Source organism: Rhagoletis zephyria, unplaced genomic scaffold, assembly GCF_001687245.7.
Source record: "Rhagoletis zephyria isolate East Lansing unplaced genomic scaffold, Rhagoletis_zephyria_1.1 Rzeph_scaffold_01266, whole genome shotgun sequence".
Taxonomy (NCBI): domain Eukaryota; kingdom Metazoa; phylum Arthropoda; class Insecta; order Diptera; family Tephritidae; genus Rhagoletis; species Rhagoletis zephyria.
The window spans coordinates 71,856-87,478 of NW_016158350.1; the positions used below are offsets into that span (position 1 = coordinate 71,856).

Here is a 15,623-nt window from a genome sequence, read left to right on the forward strand (position 1 = left end):
GAGCGCCAGGCCTGTTCACAATGTCCAATACAAACATGTAATTTAGGAAATAATCTCCAATAATACTAGAATAAGTACACGTAAAAACGAAATTTTTAGCTGCACTTTAAAATATCACGAAAATAAAAAAATTGACAGCATCTACTTTTTAATGAAAAAAACGACCAGCGCGACCTCTAAAAAAGTTTTTTTTTTTTTAAACAAAAATATACGTGTCTCTTTTTTTTATCCCAAATAACAATAATTCGAGGTAGCGTTTGTGAATTTCCAAAAATGGTATTTTTTTGAACCACTCTAATTCACATATCTATGTATGTACATACACACGTGCCATGAGGAGCTAGGGTTATTGTGTAGGCTGCGGTCTTTCAAATTTAGAAGATTATTATTTGAGTTTTTCCACCAAAAATTGTCTGAACGACATGCAGTGAAATATAAGACGAGGTTTCAATATTAACCTCTGGAACAATGAAGCTATACTTGCCTGAAAGAGATTTATTTTCATACAAAATAGTAGTTTATTTATTTTCTTGATTTAAAGTTTATTTAAAATTGATTAAAAAAAATGGTTATGAAATATATTTAAATTTAATCAAATAAAAATGCAAGGAATTGGTCCAAAGGGGTGAAAATCTATGAATCACTGATTTCACCGGATCACAAGTTTTAATTTTCGTTCTGCCACTATGTAGAATAGCTCGCTGATTCCGAAAGTCGAGTAAATTTTTTTCCAGTGGACAAGTTTTCGAGATATTTGCAATTTATCTTTATTTAGCTAAAAAAAATGGTTCAACTTTAGAAGTTGTACTGAAATTAAAAATAGGGGTTTTCGCTTGTAAAAAAACGTGGATGTTTTTTAAAGTAATTTTGAACAGTTTTGGACAGGCTTTTCACATTTAACTTCTACAGCGTACGGCTCGCTAATGGGGAAAAAATTATAAATAAATAAAATAAAATAAATAAGAGTTTTAAATTTTTTTTTGTAATGAAGTCAAGCTACCAAAAAAAGACAATCGATGTATAAATAAAACAGTTATGTAGCAACTTTCATATAAGCTTGAAAGTATAAATGTAACGCCCATTGTTTATTACAAAAGGAAAAGGCTTTAATACTTTTGGTAACTTTTTGGTAATATTTTAAAAAAATTTTGGTAACATTTCTTCTAAGTGTGTGGCAACCGTGAATTCAGCCCAAATTAAAGGTCTAACGGTCGATTTCTGGTCCCAGGAACATGGATGTTTTTGCAGGCAATGGCAAGCAGGCATTGGCTGGTTAAAAATAAAACTGCACAGCTGCACAGTCCAGCAGCATTCCCAAAACTCTGTAACAACCTTAAACTCTTACAACAAAAATCACAACTGGTTTCCTGATATTTCTCCAAAACGATTAACACGCCATGCAAATTAGGCCAACTGGAGCTAAGAATTTGCTTTACGAAACCATACCATTAAACAGGAAGCATCAAGAGGCTATTGATTAAGCATCCATTAGCAGCACATTTACCTGTGCGTGCATATCAGAATGTCCATCACGTACAGTGGCTTTTAATGGTATGCTAGTATAATAATATGTATAATGCCAGCATGGAAATTCAACGCAGAATCACTCTTGCCAGCAAGTGCTACTTTGGACTGAGTAGTAGGCAACTGAGAATTAAAGTTCTCTCTCGTGAAACAAAAATCACACTCTCAGGCCTATTCTGCGTTGGTAACAAAAATTTTGTTACCGGTTAGTAAAGTTACTGTCAATTTTTAAACCCTTTTCGTATTCTCCACACTCTTGTAACCGGTAAATTTTGTTACCATCTCATGAGCCTGTCAGAAGAAGAAGAAGTATACCGTAAGCCAAATAAAAACAACCAGACATTCACCTGCAAGCCAAAATTTAACAAAGAATGAATTAAGTAAATCTTCTATTTTGAAGATGTGAATTCTAGCAATATTTGTGATATTAACTTATTCACAAAACACCAGTGAAATTGGCGTAGCATCACGGACTAAAATTTCCTTTAAAGCCCAACTGACTAATTACGAAAAATTGACTTGCCATACTGTTAACGCGTACTGCGGCCGAGATGTTTCATGCGCCGCGGTGTGTCACGATTTCGCCATTGACGAATCCAAGCTTTTGGTGTGCATCATCATCAACGCCAGCGCTAACATCCAATGCCACGCCCGCCTTCACGTCGCGTCGCATACATACATATGTATAGTATATATATTCGTACATATATTCGTGTATGTATGCCCAGTTATGCGTTACTTGAAGATGCTTCGCATTCGCATTCGCACTAGCGGCTGCGGCTGCCTCTGCATCTTCGTCAGCATTTGAGCCAATAATTATGGTTATTAATCGGCTGTGGAATTGGCTGCTAATTTGCAGTTTAGTTACAAATTCTGGCCGCTGGCGTGCAATTATGGCCTAAATTATAGCTTAAAAATAAACAAAACGCCGCATCGAATGTCAGCCAGTGCGCTTTAAGTGCAATGCGGCAAAACGCAGCAAGAATAGAGCAGCAGCAGCAGCAGCAGCAGCAATAACAGCAGCCCCACTACTGGCCACCGTCAGCAGGAGCATCAGATCAGAACGCATCGCGACAGCATCTGATCGTTCGGGAATCGTTTCTTGTTGAGTGGTGAATGGTGAATGGTTGTGGCCTTTAAATTTTCAAGCGTACATACATACATACATATATGGACATGTGTATTTAGGAAGAGGTGCATGATGCAACACTTATGTATGTATGTAGCTCAACGCACGTATGTACATATGTATTTACATACTGCATGCTGGCAGGATGCACAGGCAGAAGAAGCACTATCGGTTTTGTTGGACGTACAAACAACGTACAGTGCGATCGCAAGTGATGTCTCAAAAGCTAATGTGTAAAGACGTTCAGCCACTCATTTTAAACGATTCCTCAAGCTGTTGTTTGGAGAGAAGTGCTCTAATTTATTGACATAAAGGTATTGTACTTCCCATGCAAAAAGCTTCTTGCCTGTGGTAGCAAAAGCTTCTCCGCTCCTAAATGCGGCAATTTTAAGTGTGCTGGGTTATCGAAGCCCTACCGTACCCGGTGTGAAGTGCAATGTGTTATGTATAGTGGGTATGCAGTTACGGCAATAATATACAACAATACAAGATTACGCCCATCAGAGAGAATTTTTGAGAATAATTTTTGTGTGACGTCACTCTCCATACATATGTATGTACATACATAACAGTTTTCATCAACTTAATGTACTACCCTAATGTCAGTAAATGAAAGCTCACCAAAAACCTGAAAACGTTTGCCGAGGAAGTATTGTAACTATTCCAGTAGAACTATTTAAAAATTATTTTTTATCGTCGAATGGAGAATTCACCGAAAATCTAAAAGAAACCGGCTAAAAAAAGTAAGAGCACCTGGGCGTGTGGACGAAGCGAGATGAGGTGAGGTGAGATGATGTTATGTGATGTAATGTAATGTGATTTGATTTGATACGTCATGTTGTGTGATATTATTTATCGTCGTTTAAAGTACAAAACCGCGTATCGTCATTCTGCAAAACCGCGTAACTGACATTTCCTGCCGAAAATTGGGTTTGCTCACAAAAGCTCTTGACTCAATCCTTATCCATTCGCCCTGAAATATACTAGCCAGAAATGCGATTGCTTTATAAAAGAGAGAACCATTTTGAAATATGAGTGTTTTTACTATCTAGAAAATAATTTCTGAAACCTCAAATACCCCCTTTTGCATTTTGTTGAAACGCGCATTTTATACTTTAAACGACTTGATGTGATATCATATCATGTGATCTCATATCATTTGATGGTTTGAAGAGTGGTAGGCTCAGTTGTGGCGGGTTTGGGTATGGTAAGCTTAGGTGTAGTAAATTTGGGTATAGTGAGCTTGGGTGTGGTGAGTTTGGATATGGTAAGTTTGGGTGTGGTGAATTTTTATGTAGTGAGCTTGGGTGTGGTGGGTTTAGGTGTGGTAAATTTAAGGTGTTGTGAGTTAAGGTGTGGTGAGTACATGAGCGGTATGTTCTATATCTGCATCTCTATATCCTTTTCCTTATTATTATTTTCTCTTAATCGGGTTTTCCATTGTCTTTATCTTGACTTTTATCGATAATCTCTTCCTCATATTTTCCTTATATACATACTTAAGTAAAGCGTTTAAATTTACCTTGATCTCCATCTTTGCCTTTGTCTTTACGAATATTTGTTTTTGTTTTTATTTGACTTTATCCTTTATTCTTCGTTTATGAACTCACCTCTCTCTCTTCTCTCTTCTATTAGTCTTAATTTTAATCTTATTCTTAAAATGTGTATTAGCATGTTTTGTTAAATTAATACTGCGCGCATACGTTTAAGGAAGCATTTGTTGCCGCCACAACCATTTCCGCCCCAACCGATTCCATCTCAATCATCTCCATTGTATTTGCCAATTTACTACCAATTGCCGCTAAAGAGGTTCCATTTCAATAAAAATTCGTTTTGAAATGCAGACTTATAAAACCTTTCTCCTTAAAAAAAATATAAGGTAAGTTAATTAAAACCCAAAACACTCGTGATAAGCTGGGGGCTTTCAATACGCCACGTTCGCCTACTTGGCACTCAACGCGCGAGAAGATTCTTTATTATTTTAACTATGCTTTTTCAACAAAGGTCCATTAAACTTTTGTGCTTGTTTTTTTTTTTTTGTTATTTGGATAGTGATGACGTTTGTTTGGCGCTGTTGTAGCGCCCATTATCGATTTATGATTACCAGCTTCAAACAAACATGATTGCTTCGCGGTTGATTATCACAAATTTACAAGTTCTCTTTCACTGCGAATTCCAACAGCCGGGTTGCTGCTTTCCCCGCTTTGCTGGACTGCCAACTTAAGAAAAATGAGCTTGTTAACGCTTGATGATGATCGTAGTTAGTGTCTGCTTGTATGATCTAAACCATATAACCTGAAGGCAATCGTAGTCATCATCGTCGTCTTCGAAATCGTGTAGTTGACTGCGGCATCGCGCTGCCCCTATTTTAGCTTGGAAGCGTTGTCCCCCTGCCCGTACTTGTTTATATATGTATATATATAGCCTGTTATTGTATTGATATGTTGTTGGTGGTTCGGTTACTTTGTGTCCATGGTCTTGATTTCTTGTCGATTTTGCCACTTTTGCTGTTGCGTTGTAACTGCTGTTACTCTTGCTGCTGTGGTTGGTGTTGAAGTAACACATTCTTGTTATTTGTTGGCGCGCCATTAGAGTTCTATGTAAAATTACACCACGCCATGATAACACATAATCATTAGCGTCGATGATGTATCAGAAACACACATGTGGCTGCACATACAAATGCATAGAAGATAATCTATGCGCGTAGCAATCGATGAGCGGTTCTAGATGGTAGGACATGGCGTTGCCACGGTGCCGCAACTTGTTGAAAACATAGCTTAAATATATCACACATGTGTTCATGTGGACTCACAACTCGTCAGTGAACCTGTGAAGTCTGAAGCAGGAACCGAAAATAACAGTCCGGGGCAAAATATTGTCGTAGAAGAAAGTTATCAACGTTTCTTTGCTCTCAGGGCCTCCTGGACAAGAAACCAGGATTCCTTTCATTTTTCGAATTTTTTGGAAAAGGATCCAACAATAACTAAAAAAGCCGGTCTTTTATTTTTTAGTCCATTAGTAAAAGTTAAGCATGGCCAAATATTCATCATTTGATACGAAATTTATTTAATTTGGATAAGCGGCTTGTTTATTATTAGGAAAGGACTTTTATTTCGGTCTTAGAAAATATTTGGCTAAGTTTATAACTTTTATTACTGGACTAAAAAAATTAAAGTCCGGGTTCAAATAAAATAAAAGTCCAGAAATAACTTGTTTCTAACGACTTTTCTTATAAAAGTTATAAAAGTCCGCGTCCCTGCCCTGAAGTAGTTCTGAAGTGGTTGTGAAAAAGTGGGAAACTTGTACCGCAAGGATCTCGAACCAGTGGCGAAGCGGTTGCGAAATGGTCTCTTACTAGTCCCAAAATAATTCCGAACTAGTCTCGAAATGTTTCTGAAATAGTCCTTAAATCATCCTGAACAAGTCCCGAATGGGCGCGAACTAGGCCCGAAATGGCCCTGAAATATGTAGCTCTGAAATGGTACTGAACTCCTCCCAAAACTCTATCGAACTAGTGCCGAAGTGTTGCTGAAATATTCCTGTACTAGTATCGAACTGGCCCAGAACTATTCCCAAAATGGGGCTCAAGTAGTCGTGGACTAGCCCCGAAATGAACCTGAACAGGTCTCAAAGTTATACCAAATTAGTCCCGAAATGGGCCTGAAATAGTCCTGTACAGGTCCCGAAACGGTCGCGAAATGATCCCGAGATGGATCCTTAACTAGATGTGAACTAGTCCTGAAATAGCCCTGAACTAGCTGAGAAAGGTTAATTTGTACACCCAGGGAGCAATTACAGATTTCCTGCTGGGTTAAAGCTTATTTTACCCATACCGAGAGACAAGATGTTTACACATAAAAAATATTGTGTCACAAGTAAAACAGCTTTGGAATTTGGAGATATTTCCTTGAAGAAAATAAACACATCAGTTGCTGGGTATATTTCCCGTATGGAAAGGCTTTAATTTTGCAATCGGTAAATGACTACGAAAACTCAAATATTCGCCTAAATTAAGAAATCTTCAAACTTTTCATGTTTAGGATTGGGCATCTTCAAAAATGTCCTCGTCAAAACGACCCACTGTCCAATAAATTTACTCACGGCATCCCATGATGCCACAACAACGTGTGCAAAATTAATGGTAGCCAAAATTGTAGTGTTTACTGTAGCTAGCGATGTTATTACCAACAATTGTTTTAGATGTTGTTATTGCTAACACACACACACTCGCCTAACTAAGGATGAAGGCGTTGTTGCTGCCGTTATGATTTGCTGGCTCCAGGTGATCATCCCACATGAAAACAAATACATACATACATAAATAAGCACATATGTATGTATGTATGTAGTAGGTGTGTATGTATATTAATAAATTTGTATATTTGACGAACATAATTGCATAGGCATACATACTATGTATGTATGTACATACGTATGTATATGTTGATATGTCTGTTGGTTTTTCTTGGTGTGCGATTTCGTGCAGTTTCATTTTCATTATCAAACGTGCAAACAGCGTTATTCACCGGTGAATAGTTATTTGCCTAAATATGCACCACTAGAACTATGAGCAAACCACATACATACATACAAACATATGTAGTTAGCAAGAAGGTGCTTTCCGCTAATATGCAACGCGTTAGTCAATCAATCGATCACGTTTCAACGAAGCCATTTGCTTTTCCATCGCCGTTCACTACTAGACGCCACAATAATTATGGGGCGAGTAAACTTGGACTCATTGTGACTCCATATGCCCCACAAAAGTAAATATATGCTCCCACATACACACATACATACATATCTATGTATGTCTGCATGCAAGTAGTGTGCAACTCATGCCCACCTATTACGCCTAATCGCCGTGTTAGGTTGGGGTCAGTGTTGCCAGAACTTCTTGAGCCGACCGGCTTCATTGGGCAAAAAAAAAACGGCTAAAAGCGGCTAAAATGTTTTAACTAAAATTCAATAAATTAAATTGGTTATACTAAGCTAAGCTTCACCCCACTCGTTAAATGAATCACAAAAACAGAGACTGGTAAATTAGTTACAAATCATTTTTGTTGAACAAATGAAAGTGTCGTACGTACGTCAGAAGTTACTTAAATATAAAAAGAGATCAATTGCAAACTTATGGCATTTTCTTTTTTATTGAAAATTTTTGCCTTGCACTGGGTTACTTTTTTATTGCGAAAGGGCTGAAGAAAAGAGGCAAACATTTTTTCGAGAAAAGAAAAGGCTATTATTTTCGCTCGGCCGCTTTTTAAGTTTTTAGCAATTCAACTATTTAGTTGTATTTTTATGCCCCTATCGCGCACCTATGTATATCTAAAGTGAGATAACTCAAAATTCAGAGAGGAAAATTTAACTGCTTGTGGATTGTACAGATTCAACGCAATTTATACAAAAACAGGTATGAAAGTAGTTTTATAGTTAATGTATATAATCATGAAGAAAAAAAAATATTTTCATTAATTGCATGTAGGTTTTAAGAATTGATTTATGCAAAAAAAAAACGCCCAAATTTTTTTGAGCTGATCGCTCTTTAGATCTAGGTGTGCGAGATGTTCGAAATTCCTGTTTTTAATGTCCTACTCACTCTCTCACATGCCGGTCTGAGATCAATAATAAGCACCATGATACAATTATTCACAAGTATTCTCTTCCCATTGAGTTTTGCTTCTTATTCGTTATTTTCTCAGTGTTGAGAATAAAACTTCGCACCTAAATTTAAGCCATTCATAAAAAAATTGTATAAAGAAAGTCCCCCGCTACGTCCTTCTTTGAATTTTTTTAGTTTATTTAATGTTTATTATTTTTGTATGAAAGTATAGAAGTCTTAATTTCAGACTTTGTACAAAAATTATGAAAATTCCGCAAAATTTCACCAAATTTTTTAAATTTTTAATCAGAATCTTTTCAAAATTTAAGGTATACAGTTTTGTAGTCCATTAAAATTTAGTATAATAAGGTGAAAATTTTAAGTAGCTAGGACATACCGTTAAATTTTGTAACGGTGTTGCGAATGTTTTTCCTTGTTTCTATGTATGTTCTAAATTTTTTTTTATATGGAAAAAAATGCGGAACAACGTCAAGTAAAAACTGCCAAAAATCAACGGTAACTGCCAGCCACCTTAAATAAATAAATAAATAAATAGATAAAATGTAAATTAAAAAAATGCAGAATTTTTATAATTTTTGCATAAAATTTGATATTGAGATTTTAATGGTGTTTGTAAGTAATAAGCTAAAATGTCGTGTCCCAGTTCATATTTGGGTCACTATATATTCACATAAAATAAAAATCATTGAAATCGGCCCAGAATTTTAAGACTTTTTAGATTAGAGAAAATTCTTTCAATTTTATATTCACACAGTTCGACATGAAAATTTTCTCCGAGTTAAGGCTAGCAGTTTCTAATAGATTTTGGGTTGCCAAATTTGTAAAAATGGAAACTTATATATACAAATATTTGAATTTTAATAAAATACGCCAATAAGCGAAATCGGCTAAAAATGGCTAACTTCTTTTTTTCTTAACCGGCTAAATCGAATTTGGTCAGGCTGTTTGCTATCGCAACCGACTAAATCTAGCCGGCAAATTTCTAAACTGGCAACACTGGTTGGGGTGTTGTTGTTTAGGTAACTGGCCGAGTTGGGCTTAAGACGTGCCATACTCAAGTGGCAATTATGGGCTGAGTATGCACCGAATTTGGAATTTTTGTCGCAATTAGTGGAAAACAAAGTGACTCATACCAATAATGGTCTAGCCAAATTTGCAGAATATTAAAAATGCAGCAGTATACATACATACATATATGTATGTGTGTATGTATAGTATATATTAAAGTAGTCGTATCAGCACTGCATTCAAACGTACATACATACATATATTCAATTCAAGCATATGCATTAGCACTGTTGTTTTTGCATTATTCTGTGGTAGAATTCTAACGTAATTAATTTTAAAATTGTGGTCACGTTGTGGCAATTTGCGACCACCCACGCACGATTTTTTCCTAGCTTTGCGGCATTAACGAAATCGTTGAACTTCTTGGCGTCGGTAATTGCCATGCTTATTTCATTCACTATAGTTTACTTAAGTGCATACACATACTAATGCACACAAGTGCAATATCTACATATTAAGGTATGTCTAAAGTTCAGAGTAGTGTACTTTCATACATACGCACATATGTATGTATGTACATGTATGCATGTCGAGCAACTCGCAATTGGATTCTAATTTCGCTTTCAAGAATGGAAAATCGTTGGCTTTAGGATATTTGGTGCTTTCGATTAATACTACATACAGTAATACATACAGTTACCTCTGGCTGTTTTTTTATAAGCACAGAGTTAGTTGAACTTTCAGGTGGGCAATAGCTTATCTACTATCAGAACCCCCTAACTTTCTGGTTTAGGTTAGAAGGGCGTGTATTGGAAAAATTCATACATCCACTCGGAGGCTTAGCTGTTCATTGTGAGTGCCATCTTTGAGTGAGTTTCAAAAGCAAACACATTCCCCTAACCGGGGCTGCTATTCTGAGATGAATTTGAGCATTAACTTACTGCACCAATAGCTATCTAAAATTAAATTGAGAAGATCCAAGAGCTTTGTATCCGATATCTCCGCCAGGCTGTCCTTATTCCCATCCAATGTTGCCACTGCCTTAGCCTTTAAAGTATCCATAAAAAATCGAAAACTGTATCCAAATGTATCCACCGAAAAGAGCGGACATTTTTACACAGTAAATCTATGGAAGAGAAACTCGGTTAACCTTAACAAACTTATTAAGATGTAGTCAGTATTTTCCCATCCTTAGACACGGATTTGGGAAACAAAGGCCCGTAGTTAGAGTCAAAATTAAGTCGGCTCTAAAGTTAATTGCAGCTTTTTTTCAATGGAATATCTGTCAAAAAAGCTGCAACTAATTTTAGTGTCGCCTTAATTAAATTAAAGTTAAATATTTCTTTTCATATAGAATTTTGACGTGTGATTTTTTTTTAAATTTTTTTCTCGTCCCGTTCTCGAGAAAATCATTAAAGCGATTTGTTTTTGTATATATATATATATGTATGTATATATGTACATATGTATACATAGCCGTCATCGATTCGCCAACAGTTAGCGAGTGGTGAAACGAACGAACTCAATGAGGTACAACCAAACTCGCTATCGTCTATCAGTGCTAGCTAACTTTGTTGTTGCTTTCACATGCAAAATTCTTCTTTAAGAGACCGGAACTCAAACATAGCGAGCGAGAAGTGGCGATTCGATGACGGCTTGTATGTACATTTACATATGTGTCACATGTGCATAGTATGTACATATCGTCGCCTCAGAAAACGGATGACGAATGTGCAAAATCACGATTTTGGGATTTTGATGCAGATTTACTAAGTTGGACATGCTCTTTCGATTTCTGCAATCCATTTTTTTATATCTCCATTAGTTTTTGAGATATTTCGTGCGCATTTTGTCGTATGTTACATAATATTAATGATTGGGTATGCCTTTTGTTGTATGTGCTGAAAATGCGTCACATACGACAAATTCCCATACAAACGTACCTTTTTTTTAATCATAAAACGTTTGTCGTATGTGGCACATACGACAAATTCCCATACAAATGTAATCCTTTTTTAATCATAAAACATTTGTCGTATGTATCGCAAAACTTTGAACTTACGACAATTGGATGGTCCTCTACTATAACGATACAATTAAAATTGAAAATTAAACTAAGTAACTAATTTTAAAATTTTAAATTTTTAAATTTTAGCTTGCACTGAGTCTCCAATGAAATGAAAGAGATAAAAATGTACAAAAGACTGAATTTAAGTATTGTTTTTTGTTTTTATATAAAGAAAACGTATGTTCGTAACATATTTACAGCATAAGAGATGTACAGATTTTTTTTATTAAATACATGATTATGTTTTTGTTATGTTTTTTCTAATAAGTAATCATTATTTAATAAATATGTCTGTTTTTTTCATCAAATTATACCATCGTCGTTGAAATAGATACTTTACTATTGTCGTATGTTCTGTGGACAAAACAAAGTGGTGAGTAAACGCTACTTACGACAAATGTATACGGAATGAAAAGTAAATTTTCTCATTAACGTTAAGAGATATTAAATGTAAAAATATGGGAAATCAAAACTAATAACACCAACTACGTCTCCTTCAAAAGTTACAAAAATCTACCGTACAGTTTCGGATTAATTCGACCTTAAACTTCAAAGTAAATTTTCTCAAAACCGTGTTTTGTAACATTCGACATCCGTTTTCTGAGACGACGATATGTACATGCTGGCATTTATGCGCGATTTCTCATTCCTGACGCAACAAAGACGTGTTAACATACATTTAAATGGTGGTTAACAATCACCGGCAACATATCGTATTTTCATCGGCATATCCTACACTCGCTTGCACAAACAATAGAATGCATTTAATGTATGTACATATGTGTAGTAAGGATGACGGCTTTGCCATTTAAAAAATGCGCTGGCAAACAAATTTCATGACAAATTAACAAACAAAAGACCAGCAAAGGCATCGCAGGTCGCCGAGTAGGCAACAACACAAACAGGCTACAGGCGCTTTCATGTACTTGTAAGCGCATTTGTCGCTTGTCCTGCAGCCGTGAACGGACAGCCATTCCATGATGGGTCAAGTATGAGCTTGCATAAATGCATGGAACGATATCGAGGTACATATAAGCATTGCTATGTATATATGCTTATGTGCTTTCGGATGACTTTTTCGTTCGTAAGTAACAATCGAAATAGCGAGCCAAGAGCGTAGCGCCCGCGGCAAAAGTACTCGAAAAATGGTCGGAGTCAATATATTCCAAAGGAATTCCGCAAATAATTGCGATCAACAGGAAAACTTATGGCGACGAACAATTTGTTGTAAGGTAAATATGCGCGCAAGCGTAAGCGCTGCAGACTGCCGCGCCCGAAGTGGATGTGGTGAATGCAAAGTTACGAGTAACAGGCGCATACATCACGTGCTGCATGCATTTCAATGCACAACAACAACAACAATAACAGAAGTGAGCTGCAAAATATTTGAATGCAAATAACAAATCGCGCCAATAAAGTAGACTCAACGACGACGACGACGTCAATTCGCCAAGGCATAGCGCTCTTTGTACTCATACAAACAAACTATTGAGCCATACTCTGAAAGCAGCAGAACTCGCCTCAAGCGAACCGGCAATGGGTTCGAAGGACGACAATACAACAACTGTGACCACTGACGACAAGTTGTCTCGCTGGGATTTCAAATTCTTACAACGGGATTTGGGTGGAATAGGTATACGAGTAGGAATTAAATTTACGCTTAGTTTAGAGGAAAATCGTGTGTGGTATGGTAGGTAATAGCAAGCGCCATAGGCGCAGGCGCTATAAACTTACTGTACGTTTCTGATACTTTGTTGTTATAATTTAGAAAACGAATATAATTTAAGAATCGCTTTAAACAGCGTTCTGACTAGGTGTAAACTAGGGATGTTAATATTTTCGCTTTTTACGATCCCGGGATTTTCGGGATGTCGGAAACACAATCGCGTGATCCCGGGATTAGTCCTGGGATTTAGATATTCATTTCTTTTCAACAACTTAAATCGAAGAATTGCTTCTATTCTGTTTGAGAAGCTCTCCTACCATAAAATAAATAATAAATAAATGTTGTTGAAACCTCCTTTTTTATTTAAAGAGGCGTTTTTATTTTTGTAATTTCAAAGATATGATTAATTCCAAAAATTATTTGAAAAATTCAATGCAATGTTGAATAAAATTATGGGTACCCAATTAAAGAGGAAGTTTTTTTAGAATTTAAAATAGTTAATTTTTTTTTGGGTTCACAAGGACGAATAGGTAATTTTTTAAGCTGATAAAGTTAGAAGGACGAAATTCGAGGACGTAATCGAGTTTATATAAGTCCTTAACATATACTATTTTTTTCAAAAACAAATATTGTGAAATTTCAGAAATAAAATTTTAAAAGGACATTTTTAATACTTACCAGTCATTATTCACAAAAAAATTGAATCTGCTGAAATTCTTCAGAATTTCCGCTTTAATGTCATAGCCATACTTTTTCTCTATTTTAAATGATTTTTTTAAATATTTTTATTTTTTTGAAATTACTCACGCCAGAGTGAAAAACTAAAAACGCGATTTTACTATATTTGGCCCATGGTTTCGCGAATATGGTGATTTTTGTGTGTAATATTTACTTATTATAAGCTAGACGTTTATAAAAAATATTTTTTATTAAATAAAACAAGAAATATAGCCTGGTCACTAAAAGGAGTTTCTATCCATCTTCTTGCCAACAGTGCAAATTATAAATCCCGAAAATTTTGGGGTTTATTTTTCAAAAATCCTGTGATTTTTGTGACCTCAGAAAGGCCAGGTCCCGGGACTAACATTCCTAGTATCAACTTATATACATATGTACATAAATATAAGCACAACTCTTTGCATAAATGTTTGTTTTATCGGCCCATTTTGGCATTCTTCCAGTTCTTCCGACTGCTCAGCCTTAAAGGTGTGCGGTCGGTCGCCAGGCGTCACTTTGAATACACAATTTGTTTGAGTTACGGCGCTTGTAAACACACTTTAAGGTTCTTTTGCATTCTGTTGCATTTATTCATGAGGTGAAATTGTGGAAAACATTTGACAAGGCGTTTTTATAATAAGTTACCTGTGGTTGCGGCAGTAAGGGCTAGTTATCTTTATTGAAAACTAGTCAATACCCATGCGCATGTTTCACTGCGCCTTAAAAGTATTTTGGTGATGTTGGTTACCCGTATTGCAGCGACGTGCAGATAGAGCTTTTACTCTGCTCACGTCTATACAAAATATATAGAAAGCTTAAAAGAGCTTTGCCAGCAGGCAAGGCGGTGCCCATCAGTGCCGCATTGTAATATTTCATAAGCACTTTCGGAAAACATAATACCTCTCTTCAACTTCTCAATAACTATCAGCCCTATTCTGTTGCCCTCACAAAAACCACCACACTCACTATTCTGAGGTTTCTGACTATTGTGAGGTTATCCCTATGCTGGCGTAAATTCAAAAGCGCAAACGCTCACAATTGTCAGAAAATTTATGATTTACGAATGATACCCTCACAAGAGAAAAACAGCAGATTTTGATTGAGCAATTGAAAAATGTTTTGTTAATTTTCGTTCGCTATCAGTGTCTGTGTTGATTTTTTTTTAATTAAAAGTATATTTAGTAATGGCAGAGTATTTGCTTGTTATTGCGGCAGTTTTAGAAGAGCAAGAGCAGACATACGATTTCATTTTCATACAAACTTTTGCACCAAGTTGTGAATTGCAAACTGTGTGAAGCACTGGAGCTCCTCCTGCGTTGTTATTTCTTTTTGAATTTGTCTAGAAAATAAATAAAATCAGTAATTATAGAAAAATTAACAAATTGCAAAAATATTTACTTTTCCTGTTGTTCAGCATCCATCTTTTGTAATTATTTTATTTACGCTTTTCACCTCGTGTGGTGATTTTGTTGAGCTTTTTTCTTATGAGGTGTGGCCAAGAATAACCTCACAAAATAGACCTCACAAATTTTTGCTCACAACTCAGTTGTGAGGTTTTATAAGAATAGGGATGTAAAAGCTCAGTTATGCAAGAGCAAATAAGCAGCGTGAGTTAAATTTCTAAGTGTAAAGAGAGCCGTGAGAGAATAATGCTGTCATTTAATTTTTTAATAAAATCCCTACAAATATGCCACACAGATATAATTTTTTGTATAAATGTAATTCATATGGCAAACAAAAACAAACAAACAAAAAAATATATAAAATAATCACAATTGCAATTTTTTATCTTTTTTCAAACAAAACATTTTAGAATTTTTCAATTTTACGTGTACAAATACAAGTGCTGCGAATCAAAACAAGAAGAAAAGATAATAGGTGACAC

At 35.7% G+C, this 15,623-nt stretch overlaps 1 long non-coding RNA gene across 1 annotated transcript; it reads left to right on the forward strand.

Moving 5' to 3' along the window:
- The first annotated feature begins 1,051 nt into the window (after positions 1-1,051).
- LOC108363396 (uncharacterized) lies at positions 1,052-6,288 on the forward strand. Its single transcript, XR_001847616.1, has 3 exons — positions 1,052-1,063; positions 5,990-6,045; positions 6,249-6,288. It is a non-coding gene; the product is annotated as an uncharacterized LOC108363396 (long non-coding RNA).
- Positions 6,289-15,623: the final 9,335 nt, after the last annotated feature.